This window comes from Protopterus annectens, chromosome 6.part0 (genome assembly GCF_019279795.1).
Source record: "Protopterus annectens isolate FY-2018-M chromosome 6.part0, PAN1.0, whole genome shotgun sequence".
NCBI classification, from domain to species: domain Eukaryota; kingdom Metazoa; phylum Chordata; order Ceratodontiformes; family Protopteridae; genus Protopterus; species Protopterus annectens.
Window position 1 is genome coordinate 441,148,287 of NC_056737.1, and position 13,753 is coordinate 441,162,039.

Consider the following 13,753-nt stretch of genomic DNA (forward strand, 5'->3'; position numbering starts at 1 on the left):
TATCTGGCTCCTAGTTGATGCCAATAAGCCTGTATAGTCTCTGATCTGCACTAGGGATTCTACCTTAGAACTAGACCATGGAACCAGTGTGTGCCCCAGACATGCAACCCCCCCCCAAAGAGCTCTGTGTGTGCTAAGCAATGTCACTTCTCTGTTCCCCCATGCCAACTCCAACAGGTTCCCAAGCTGCTAAGGAAACTCAGGTTGCGTGTGACATTGTTTTTTTATATCCCTCCCAGTGAAAGGGTGTATCATTTCCACCTTTGTTTTCCTCAGTCAAGAGGACCCATATTACTGATTTGTGCTGATCACACCAGACACTCAATATAGACATTGAATATGTTATCAAATACCCCGCTGCCATCCTGCAAAATAAAAAGTTGAAAGAAAAGAGCAATCTTTGATATTCACTCTTTTTCTGTATTTTGGTATTCTTTTTTTTCTCATTTTGCAACACAGCATTGTGAATCCTGACATTTCAACTGGGAGCCAATCAGCTTTCTATTTCTTTTGGAACATGTCAACTGGGAAGATGACCATATTTAAGTAACCTGTTGCACCACCAAAACAAAACGAAAATGACAAACTGAGCAAAACTTGCCAATGCTCACACCTCCGATTCAGTGTTAAATAACAACTCTGCAAATCCAAATCCACTGTAGCAAATGTACCAAATTAGTCACGCTGAACACCAATAAACGAAAAATAACTTATTAAGCCAAACAACTCAGTGTAGCTTTTCGTCGGTGCTCTGCACCAACTTCTTCAGAATTTAAAACAGAAAACTCGCGCCATTACAATGGCTTACATAAATACATTAAAACTGAACATGTGATCAACACCCCCCCCTGCTCCTTCCATCTAATTTAAAGGTACTGCGCTCGCCAAACATAAATTTAAAATGACAACAATCGCTGCCTTTAATCTGGAATTACAATTTATGATAGAATACCTCTACCAACCATATATATGGAAAATATGGGAAAAACATATTCTATACATATGTATCTATTATAACTTGATATATTAAAAAATTCACAAAAAACATTTAAACCACATTATTACAAAATACAAACATTTGAATGCCCCCTCTATCTAAAACTTAAAAATACAATGGAAAATGCAACTGAATTACTTTAACTTATTATCACTTGTTATGACAAGCTTATTTAGCTGCCAGAGCCTCAAGGGAACATCAGCTACCATGAAGCATCGTTATCCAGTACTACAATAATAGGATATGCCCTACCTCTCTAAACTTCTCAATTTGAGAACGCTACTAATTGATAGTAAGTTATTGAGGCCAGGGTAATGATAAGCCTCCAGTTTTAACTGCCACATTAATTCTCTGAATTCTAATCTCAGAGATTCCGGGCCCCCCTATTCTCAGAGCAAACTTGGTCTATCACCAAAAAGCCGAACTCATGACCGGGGTTATCCTTTATGTGCTTTGCTAAGGCGTTTTCCATCTTCTCCTTCTTCATTGCGTACAGGTGTTCATACAGCCGTTCCTGTAACTTCCTGTCTGTCTTGCCTATATAAAATACAGGACAAGATGAGCATTGGGCCAAATAGACTACCTGATTGCTTGCAGAATTGTATCTCCCTTTGATCAAAAACTTCTTGTCCCTTATCAAGAAAAATGTGCCTGCTTTAACAAATCTGCATTATTTGCACGTTACATTTGAACATCCCAGATCTTGAAGGTATGTTCTTAACTTTCATTTCCATGATGCTCTTGATATTTGGACCTCTCCTGAAGGTGACTTTAGGCTGAGGAGTCAACGCAGATTTGTTGAAGCAGGCACATTTTTCTTGATAAGGGACAAGAAGTTTCTGATCAAAGGGAGATACAATTGTGCAAACAATCAGGTAGTCTATTTGGCCCAATGCTCATCTTGTCCTGTATTTTATATAGGAAAGACGGACAGGAAGTTACAGGAACAGCTGTATGAACACCTGTACGCAATGAAGAAGGAGAATATGGAAAACGCCTTGGCAAAGCACATAAAGGATAACTCCGGTCATGAGTTCACCTTTTTGGTGATAGACCAAGTTTGCTCTGAGAATAGGGGGGCCTGGAATCTCTGAGATTAGAATTCAGAGAATTAATGTGGCAGTTAAAACTGGAGGCTTATCATTACCCTGGCCTCAATAACATGCTATCAATTAGTAGCATTCTCAAATTGAGAAGTTTAGAGAGGTAGGGCATATCCTATTATTGTAGTACTGGATACGATGCTTCATGGTAGCTGATGTTCCCTTGAGGCTCTGGCAGCTAAATAAGCTTGTCATAACAAGTGATAATAAGTTAAAGTAATTCAGTTGCATTTTCCATTGTATTTTTAAGTTTTAGATAGAGGGGGCATTCAAATGTTTGTATTTTGTAATAATATGGTTTAAATGTTTTTTTGTGATTTTTTAATATATCAAGTTATAATAGATACATATGTATAGAATATGTTTTTCCCATATTTTCCATATATATGGTTGGTAGAGGTATTCTAATATAAATTGTAATTCCAGATTAAAGGCAGCGATTGTTGTCATTTTAAATTTATGTTTGGTGAGCTCAGTACCTTTAAATTAGATGGCAGAAGCAGGGGGGCGTGTTGATCACATGTTTAGTTTTAATGTATTTATGTAAGCCATTGTAATGGCGCAAGTTTTCTGTTTTAAATTCTGAAGAAGTTGGTGCAGAGCGCCAACGAAAAGCTACACTGAGTTGTTTAGCTTAATAAATTATTTGTCGTTTATTGGCGTTCAGCGTGACTAATTTGGTACATTTGCTACAGTGGATTTGGATTTGTAGAGTGAATTGGAGGTGTGAGCATTGGCAAGTTTTGCTCATATTTAAGTAACCTGCCATTATAACTTCATCTTGGGGAAACTAATGACTTTTTAAACACTAATTTTATTTGAGCTTTTAGAATAAAAAGCAATTGATCTTTCCACATACATTTCATCCCTGTTAATATGCACTCTTGAATAAAATAGCTACTCTATTACACTTAGATGGAATAAAGAAGGAAGAGGGTTTTATTTCACAAACTCATCCTTTTTTTGTGGTCTGACTTACTTTGTAGTTTGATGGCTTTAAAAATTAAACAATATGGGCATGTTTAAAGTAGGACTTACCCATTACCCAAGGATGGTGTGGCTTTATCATGAGGGTGGACCCTGAAAGCAGACAAGGCTGTCTGTGGATGACTTCCACATTACCCACACACTGGAGTGGACCACCGTTATTTTATAATGCCATTATGTAACAAAAAAAAAATACAGCACTTACCTTTTTAGATAAAGACATTGTTATGCCTAAACTTTTATTTCTGTATTCATCTTTCAACACCTTCCCTGGTAGGGGAAGTGCTTCCTTATGTTTTACGTATATGTTGGACATGTACATACTGATACATGTGCAGTAGGTGAATGGCTTCCTAATGTTTTACATATATGTTGTACATATACATGCCGATACATGTGCAGTAGGTGAATGGTTTCCTAATGTTTTATGTATATGTTGGACATGTACGTACTGATACATGTGTAGTAGGTGAATGATTTCCTACTGCTTTACGTACATGTTGGACATGTATGTGCCGATACATGTGCAGTAGATGAATGGCTTCCTAATGTTTTACGTATATGTTGGACATGTACATGCTGATATATGTGCAGTAGGTGAATGGCTCCCTAATGTTTTATATATATGCTGGGCATGTATGTGCTGATAGATGTGCAGTAGATGAATGGCTTCCTAATGTTTTATGTATATGTTGGACACATACGTGCCGATACATGTGCAGTAAGTGAATGGCTTCCTAATGTTTTACATATATGTTGGACATGTACATGCTGATACATGTGCAGTAGGTGAATGGCTTCCTAATGTTTTACATATATGTTAGACATGTACATGCAGATATATGTGCAGTAGGTGAATGGCTTCCTAATGTTTTATTTATATGTTGGACATGTACATGCAGATATATGTGCAGTAGGTGAATGGCTTCCTAATGTTTTACGTATATGTTGGACATGTACGTGCCAATGCATGTGCAGTAGGTGAATGGCTACATTATGTTTTATGTAGATGTTGGACATGTACATGCCGATACATATGCAGTAGATGAATGTCTTCCTAATGCTTTACGTATATGTTGGACATGTACATGCTGATGCATGTGCAGCTAAGTGAATGGCTTCTTAATGTTTTATGTATGTGTGACATGTACATGCTGATTTATGTGCAGTAGGTGAATGGCTTCCTAATGTTTTACATATATGTTGGACATGTACATGCAGATATATGTGCAGTAGGTGAATGGCTTCCTAATGTTTTATTTATATGTTGGACATGTACGTGCTGATACAGGTGCAGTAGGTTCAGTGTAGTGTATGCCAATTTTCTTTTTTTATTACTCAGAAGTGCACTGCATTCTACTCTTTAAGTGAGGATGATTTTGGCCTCATGGCTTATTATTTTAACTATCTTGTGACCTTGTTTTACTTACATCTGTCATTGGGTCGGGTAGAAGTTTCTCTTCCACCCTGTTGATAGTTGCATGTGTTTTCTTTGGTAAGCCATGTAGAGAAGATGGTTGTTATAGATTTTGTTTTTAATATCACTTGAAATTATTACTAGGGTTCTTGCTGTATTTAAACTGGGTACACTGATTGTTGAAGTCAAACAGCATGAATGCTTTTGAATACTACATTCAGCTAATTGTATGTTTCAAAGTATTATCCTGAGAAGTGTTCAGTAAAGAAGAGATGGCTTGTCTCAGCTCCTGCTTTGTAACTTTTAACAGTTTTATATCCTCTCCCTCTGGTGAAGCAGCACTTATACCAGATGTTCCTTATGTCAGCCAGAAACATCATTAAGTCTGCCATAAGGATTCTTTCCTGCAATGAAGTGAATAAATTCAGTGAGATTGTTTCAGCTATTTTGTTTTGAACTGGCATGTTTACAAAAACTTCCTTAGGAAAGCAAATCAATCTATCAAGCTATCTATCTATTGTTTCTCTCTGCATGTCTATCTATCTATCTATCTATCTATCTATCTATCTATCTATCTATCTATCTATCTATCTCTGTCTCTCTAGGCAGCTAGAAGCCAAGGTGATCTAGTAATAGTTAATGAGACAGATGTATGAACGACCACATCTAGCTGAAACTCATCAAACTCTCATACGTACTCTGTGACATTCCACAAGCTAAGAACCAGCTTCCAATCCTAGGGTTCAGCCAGTCCTAATCATTCCTACTGCTGTCTGTAGCTTGACTGATATTTCAGCTGACTGTCACCTTCCACCTTGGTTATGATGATGATGATGATAGCTCCTCTTAATTTCCCGCATGCATACACACAGAGGTGCACAGACACGCACACATACACAGGTACACAGAGTTTCATGTGTGAGCACACACAGACATACAATCAGACAGACATGCATGAAAGCATGCATGTGCACACACTCATGCGCATGTGCACACACTCATGCACACACACACACACACACACACACACACACACACACACACACACACACACACACACACACACACACACACACACACACACAAACACACACACACACACACACACACACACACACACACACACACACACACACACACACACACACACACAGGTTTTATGATGTTTTAATGAAGGTAGAATTAGTGGTAGATGCCACAAGAGTATTTTATATAGCATGCCACTATAACTTTTCAAGCATATTCATCATCTACACAACATAAGAAAGCCATGCATAAGGTATTCTATTTTGTATTGTAGTTTTTATCTATGTCTTCTTGAGAAACAAATTAACAATTGATATAACCCCCAAAAATAAACACTGCCATGGAATCCTTAATATTTCCATCTTCTGGTGCTCTCTCCAGTGGCAAATGTCTGCTCCCATGTTGCCAGTAGGCAATCATTTTTTTATATAATATTAAGTGCATATATTACATCCTGATGCACTTAATTTTCCATAAAATGAGGTATCACTAGTAATGTATGCAACTATAAGGCTAAAATTGAAACTGAATCACTCATTCATTGTAATGTTATGGTTCTTTCTTCTTTATTCAGGTTACAGTGCAATGTCTGGTATTGTGTGTTCCTAAGGGGGCAGCTCTCCTCTTTGGCTAAGAGTATACATTGGTGTGACAAGGACATGCAAACTCATGTCTGTAGTTAGAAATGACCTTTGTATGTATGATGCCCTTACGTATGCCAGGTAAATATGTCAGCAGTGCATGCTTCTTATATCTGAAGGAATATTGGTAAAGTTTATATGTACCATAATTATATCTGACCTCACCTCAACAAATAGTGCCACAGAAGGCTGTGCAGTTTGCCTTGTCCTTAGTGTAAGCTATGTGTGCAGCATCCCACATGCTGTTATATTCCAGTCATAGAGTTAACAACTGCCATCTGTGGTAACTGTATGATGAGCTGACCCCTGATTATTTAAGTGACAATGTCAAGGAAACTTCTATATTAGCTCAGAGGTTGTACAATATCTAAATATGTTGTACTAGTTAAGGCAGCACAATGGGTGAAATCCTCTGCATGGGAGACTGGGGTTTGCCTCTTAGTTCACCCAGGGTAACATTTTTATTGGCAGCTTTTAAGTAAATACACCCTTGAATTTAAAAGTGTCAAATAATTGTACCATAACCATATATGCATATGTGTGCAGAAATTAATCGAACATGCTATTAAATAATATTCATTTTTGTAAATGCGTATTTTGCTTCCTTGCTAATATTTTCAGGCATCCAATTGCTTTACATTAGAAGTGACGTTTACTAATGAGGTTTAGAGCAGGAAGTATTTCTTACAAGTAAATACTTATTTTTTCTCAAGCACTTGTTGCCCATTTGGTTTGTTGTCTGCTTGCAGGTGCAGGAATAACAAGAGGTTGGCTAACTGTCAGTTGCCGAGTGGACAACAATGATTTTTAGAGGCATGTTAGCCTTTTTTGTTGTGTGCCTTTTATTACACAGTGACATCCAGGATTATATGTGAAAGTTTTGTTTACAATGTGGCAGTGCTAAGTTATTTGAGAAATAGGCACAAGTGCACCACGCACAGTGAAAGAAAGAGCAGCTCCGGTCAACCAGCACAATGTTATTAGGTACAAAATCTATATATATTACAAAATATGTCTTTTTTTGAAATATGTCACTTCTAGCATGGCAAAATTTTTAAGACTGTACTGTTCAATTTAAACTTCATACTTTTTCTGTATGGTGCATCCCCCCTGGGTCACCCTAGAGATAAATATTTTTAATGCCCTTAAGGATTTCTGATAATATGCTGCTACTGCCTAGGAGTATTTTTTTGGTTAAGTGCCTTGCTTAGAATCACAAGTAAGTAAATGAAGATACAGGCAATCAGTTCAAGACCACAGGATGACATTCATTATCATTTTATAGTCCTGACCCCTGTTTTTGTCAATGAGCCTTAAGCTATGAAAGTTTATTTCAGGATGTTTCCAGATACTAGTGACAGTACAAATCCTGAAGAATTTTACTGTCATTTTAAGAGGGGGTCATTAGGCCAACTATCTGGATCTTAGGAAGTTACAGGCTTTTATTATGCATTGTGGAGCTTTTCTTCCTGGACATCCACTGAAAATGGGTTTGTATCCCAGTCGGATTTTTCCCTGTCAATAAAAAACAATAAATGTTATCACAAGCACTGTGAACCTAAATGTACTGGCAAGAAAAGATAAAGGTTCGGCAACTTAATTTTGGAAAGATATCCCTATTAGTGTATTGAGTAGCATATAAGCATGTTGTGATAGGTGGTAATCAGGTCTACGACTGATGAGGTTACTATGTTACTGAAAATACTTCTTGACTATAGAAGATGTACAATAAATGACCTTGCTAGAAGTATCCTGGGAGTCTAGTTTGTATAGCAGTGATTTAGATAGCAATGGGTTAAGACTTATGGACATTATAAAAGTTCATTATTGAAATGGAGTGCAAACAGTAAGGCATTAATTTTCCAGAAAGAAACAAAGTTGATTGTTATCGTTAATGAAAGACTTCAAGAGATTTAAATGAAATTGATGACAATGGTCTTTTATTTGCGAAGGAAATTAATTTCTTCTACACCATGCACATTTTGATTAGATACTCTGAATTCTGAACACTGAATCTGAAATGAATTAGTATAATCTGAAATTATTATACAGTGTCTTCCAGGAAACTTGTAATCATCTAAATGCTTTCATACTGTGCCGCCACAAGAATAAATGTAGATACTTGTTAGATATTCATTTTAAGTCCACATGAAATGACACTTCATCAATCAACTACAGCAAATTACACAAACTGTATTGTCCTAGGGCACTAATGCAAATAATTTAAGCATATTCTTTTTAGTTAGTTGGACACATAGGACCTTATACAAAAATGGATGTCCTATATCTGTCTGTCCGCCTGTGCAGCAATTCTGTAACTGCCATATAGCAACATCTCAATTCCAGAGTGAAACAAAGTTGTGAGACAGCACCAAGAAGCTTTGACATCATCCTGTGTAATTAAACTTCTTTGGACAATGGTAATGTATGTATCATCATTACAGCTTTGAGATATTTGAAGTAGCTCATCATCTGATTTACCTATTCAGTCGTCTGGAAAATCAGCAGGCTTTGATCTGCTAGTGAGCGCCATGTGGTAGATCCTCCTGTTCGAATTCCTCTGTATTCATTCCAAGTGGTGTGAATTACTAAGCTACTTAATCAGGTCAATGCTACTGTGTCGACCTTGTATATGATGTGGACTATTTGAAATGTCAGGCCATAGTTTAATGAGTCCTGTAATGCTGAAACTGAATGGTCGAAAAACTGGACTTTCATATACTAAGTCTAAGATGACCATTTCATAGAATATTCCCTTTTCTCTGAGGTATGGGCATTTCAGAGTTAGCATATATAGGTTCAGCATGTGAGGGGGGTGCCCCCTGCAAAAAAGAAGTTCAAAGGAGTACAGCAATATTTGATATTTACTCTTTTCCAACATTTTCACTGGAGTCTTTTTCAGCATGTCAGCACTTGGTGTTACGAGTGGCAACATTACAATAGAGAACCATATATGACACCTGTGCCTAGTGGTTTTACCCATCTAGCACAAAATCTACTCTGCATACAGAAATATCAGTGCCCCTCTACATACAGTGTTAAATCAAGCTACAGATATTTATTTTTTCTTTCTTTGAGTTATTTCTCTTCTTGCTTTTTCCTGATACAGATGAAGCCTCCAGGACTGGAAATGATATTCCAAATGATGTCTCAGCAGTGATATTTACGCTTTTGTGGCAATGACCATATTTTTTATATTCATCTGTGGTCACACATCTCCCTGTAATTAACGTCGTACTGGTTATCTTCAAAGCCTTGACATGCAATGTAGCTGCCTCTAGGTCATACTGCAGGATTGCAGCTTAGTCCTCTCCTTTGCAACTGTCACACTTTCATTCCCTTCATCTAATCTGCAGCATGTTCCTATACTTCAAGCACTCACTGTTATACTTTCTCCAGTATACTTTACTGACACAAGACAGACTACTGAACAGGTTCCGCTGGGTACATTGCTATTTTACCCTTCCTAAAATGCAGACAAGTCAGTACTAAAGTGGCTCAATTTCCATTTTAGAGTTTACTAAGTGAACTGAAAAAATACACAAACAAAGAGAGTGCTTGTGTTTTTAGGTACACTTTATTATCTCAGTGCTGGGGTCACACACAGCTCCATTTTATACAGCAACATGGCTCAGTCTTATAGTGACCTGGAGCAGCCACACAGCCACATGGCAGGACACAGTATGCTACACTGCCATCCCTTTCAGTTTACAACAAATAATTATGCTTTTTGTCTCAGCCTCACCATAACACGACATATCAAGAGTTCACAGCAAAGTTGTGCTCATCAGATAGACTAGTGGCCATTAGAGAAAGGAAGTTAATGACCAGTGACACACTTAACAGGAACTCATAAGAAGGAGTATCTTTCAGACCCACAGTTAATATTGAAACTCTGGCAAAGGCTGAGGAATGTCTGAAGCTTCAGACTCACAATTTGGCTGAGCAGTCAACTGTGAAGTGTTAGCTCACTTAGATATTTAGCTTTGTAGGTTAAACTGTAAAGATAATGGTCGAGTGGCTTTCTGCTCTAATATATATATATATATATATATATATATATATATATATATATATATATATATAGTTCCCTATCAGAAGTCTGAAACACTATAAGCCTGAAAATCAAAATCCTGAAAACTAAAGCCTGAAAATTCAAAATCACGAAAACCCAAAATCCTGAAACTCAAAATCCTGAAAACACAAATAATGCTAATATGTCACTATAAAGACACTAATATCTACCAACTGACCCTGACCCTAACCCTAACCCTAAGGTCCGTCACTATCGCACACTCACCTGACCAGCTTCTAACCCTAACTCACTTAAACCGCCCCTAACCCCAATATTTGTCACTATTGCATACATGCCTAACCTGCGCCCTAACCCTAACTCACTTAAACTGCCCCTAACCCTAACATAAAACCAACCGCACACTTACCTGAACCCAACGCATGACCTAACACCACAGGGCTAACAATAGCAAAGCCACAATGATGTCAGTATGTCCATTTTATGTTTTCAGGATTTTGAGTTTCAGGATTTTGGGTTTTCGGGATTTTGAATTTTCAGGCTTTAGTTTTCAGGATTTTGATTTTCAGGCTTATAGTGTTTCAGGATTCTGATAGGGAACCATATATATATAGACAGCCAGATGAATAGAATTAGATACAGCTCCAAATATAGAGATAGAAATATAGGCAGGAATATTTTTACAAACACACAGAGATAGCGAGATATACAGTATAGAGGGACAGAGACAGGGTCTAGATTTTTGCCTTTGTCATCTTTGGCACCCTTTGTCCTTCCTGCACAAGATGACTCCATTTTCATCTGACAGGATAGTGCACACGGATATTGACATCATGTGCATATATCTCACCTGGTTACACCACATTACATATGCCTGATAATACAAGAACACAATCAGCCAAGCTGCTATTTCTTTTAAATGCATTTAAAATTCTACATCCCCTTCATCCCTGCATATTCCCTATCTCCTTTCTGTACCTGCCCAATACACTCTTTAATATATTTGTAGATTCCCTCTCTATCACTGTGTCTTACAATTCATTATATGGATCAACAACCCTCTCTCTGAAAAAAAAAGTACTTTTAGAGGTACAGGGAGCAGTTAGTCTCTGCAATCTTATGATTGCTCCTTCTCCTTACCATCTCTGTCCTTCCTGTTCAGTATGATGACTTAGCATTTCCTGTAGTGATCTTATATAATCAGATTGTTACCCTAATTTCTTCTCTTTCTAACAGAGAACATCTCCAGGTCCTATGGTTTCGTTAATCATATCCAGTTCTTTCCATGTCATGCAAACTCAGGTAGTTTTCCTCTGGAATTCTTCCATTAGCCTAATGCTACCTCTCTGAACAGCCTTCTGATATGCACATAATACACAAAATGTGGTTTGATATTAGTCCTGTACAGAAGAAGTATTACCTCTTTGTTTCTGCTGTCTGTCTACCTGCGGTTACACCTTAGCTTGCTCTTAGCAGTTGTTGCTGTACTCTCATTCTGCCTCTGGTGACCTAACCCAGGAATAATTAATAATCCTAAGGCATTTTCTTAGTCTGTTTCCATCTGTTCACTCCCACACCTGATAGACCACAACAAGCCTGGTGTGAAGTAAGCATTCCATACTGTATTTGTTGGCATTCAATCATAAACACCCCATTTTTACCCTCAGTCACAACAGATCCATCCACAGGTGACTTCCACCATCCTCTTCTTCTACACCCACATTTGTATCATCTGAGAAGTGGCTGATCCTGTTCCCATTTCCTTTAGACATGACTGAACAAGCACATTGAAAAGTTCTGGACAAAGAGCACTTGTCTACTTTTACATTTTTGCATCCAGGACAATTCTCTTTGTTCTACTCTACAGCCTTTCTATACTCCATATCTTCATTTTTGGTTCTATACCCCCTCACAGCTACAGATTTCCTAGCAGCTGCCTGTGTCAGCTGCTCTGTGTCAGAGTTAAAGTGGTCAACTTCAGTAAAGTTAAGGCAGACCACATCTTCTGGTGCTCCTCTTTCAAGCTCTTCTGTAACCCTATAAGTAAACAAGATCAGGTCTGACTGTCAGTTGTTTCTGTCCTTGATCACACATTGGTTGTTGTCTTGGAGATTATTACCTGTTATGAAAGCAACCAGTATTTCCATAGAATAGTCTCAATAACTTTTCCTGCCTCTGTAACTAAAATAACAATCCTGTAATTTTCTGGATCTCTCTTTCGTCTGTTTATAAGGGGGCTTTCCATTGCCCAAGCAGTCCTGCATTGGACCTTTAGAGGGTTTTCTTTCATTAGATCATGTATAAAGTAAACTGGACGAAGTTCCAGCTCACTGACTACACTTTCCAGTGTGTAATTCAATTGCTTTTCTCCATACAGCATGACTGTTGGTATAGTTTCTGTTTTATGTGTTGACTGTGATTCAAAGTTTGTGAACTTTTCATTTTTCCCACTATTATGTACCCGTTGAGTTAGTATATTTAAGAAAGGTGGTGCAGAAGTGTATGTTCCTTGCAAAAAATCCTTTTTTTTTGCTTTTGTATTCATTTATAACTTCACACAGTTTGCTTTATTTAGTTGAAGCTTTGATCGGTTGTATCTCACTCAACAAGGTAGATGGCAGGTAACTGAGATCTCAGTGAATGCTACTTTATATTCCCAAATACAACAGCAAGATAAGCAAAGCACCAAGGATGTTCCTAACAGCTATCAGGAACAAGATTCCACTACTCATTAAATCTGCACTTAAATATAAGGCAAATGATCACTTTCTCCACCTTGGAGACTGTATACACTACAGTTACACTGCATAGTCTGCAGCAGTACTGACATACATGCAGAGCTTATGTTTTGTGTAGCTGCACAGTTATTTTGTGTAGACACCCAGTATATATTTTTCTGTTTGTATCCAATGTCTATGTCCCCATTACAGACATTAACATATCATTATGCATCATTTCACTAAAATATCTAAACTACTACTTTTACATATTTTGTTTGCACCCATTTATTAAGACTGGGAGTTTTATCCTCGAGTGACCTTTGAAAATGGACTTTTCCCAGAAGGGCTAACTATGTTAAGAAAAAGTAAGTAAATCAATAAATATATGAATGTTTTATATTGCAGTCTTATCATCTCTGACTAGCAGCCATGATTCCATCACTTACATAGGGCGCTGCTTGATTCTGCTTTTGTACATCTCAATAGTGTTTATCGTTATCGGTTGTTCCTTCACTCTGTACCTTGAGCTTGTCAGTGAAAGTCATTCACATTTCAGAATAAAAGATACTGTGTGATATTCATAGTACTGTGCATCTGTAAAATGCTAAGTTTTAATGGGGTCACTGCACGATGCGCCACACGCCAAATCATTCTTGTATTACATATCAAACAGCACCATCAGACTGAGAAAATGATCATGTAATAAAAGCATAATACTAACATGAAAAGTCATGTAGGTGGCTTCTTAGCTGGAGGAGTGCTATAGAATAGTATTTGACTGATGTAATGGATGTCATAATGAAGGGAGACTACTACAGCAAAAACAATG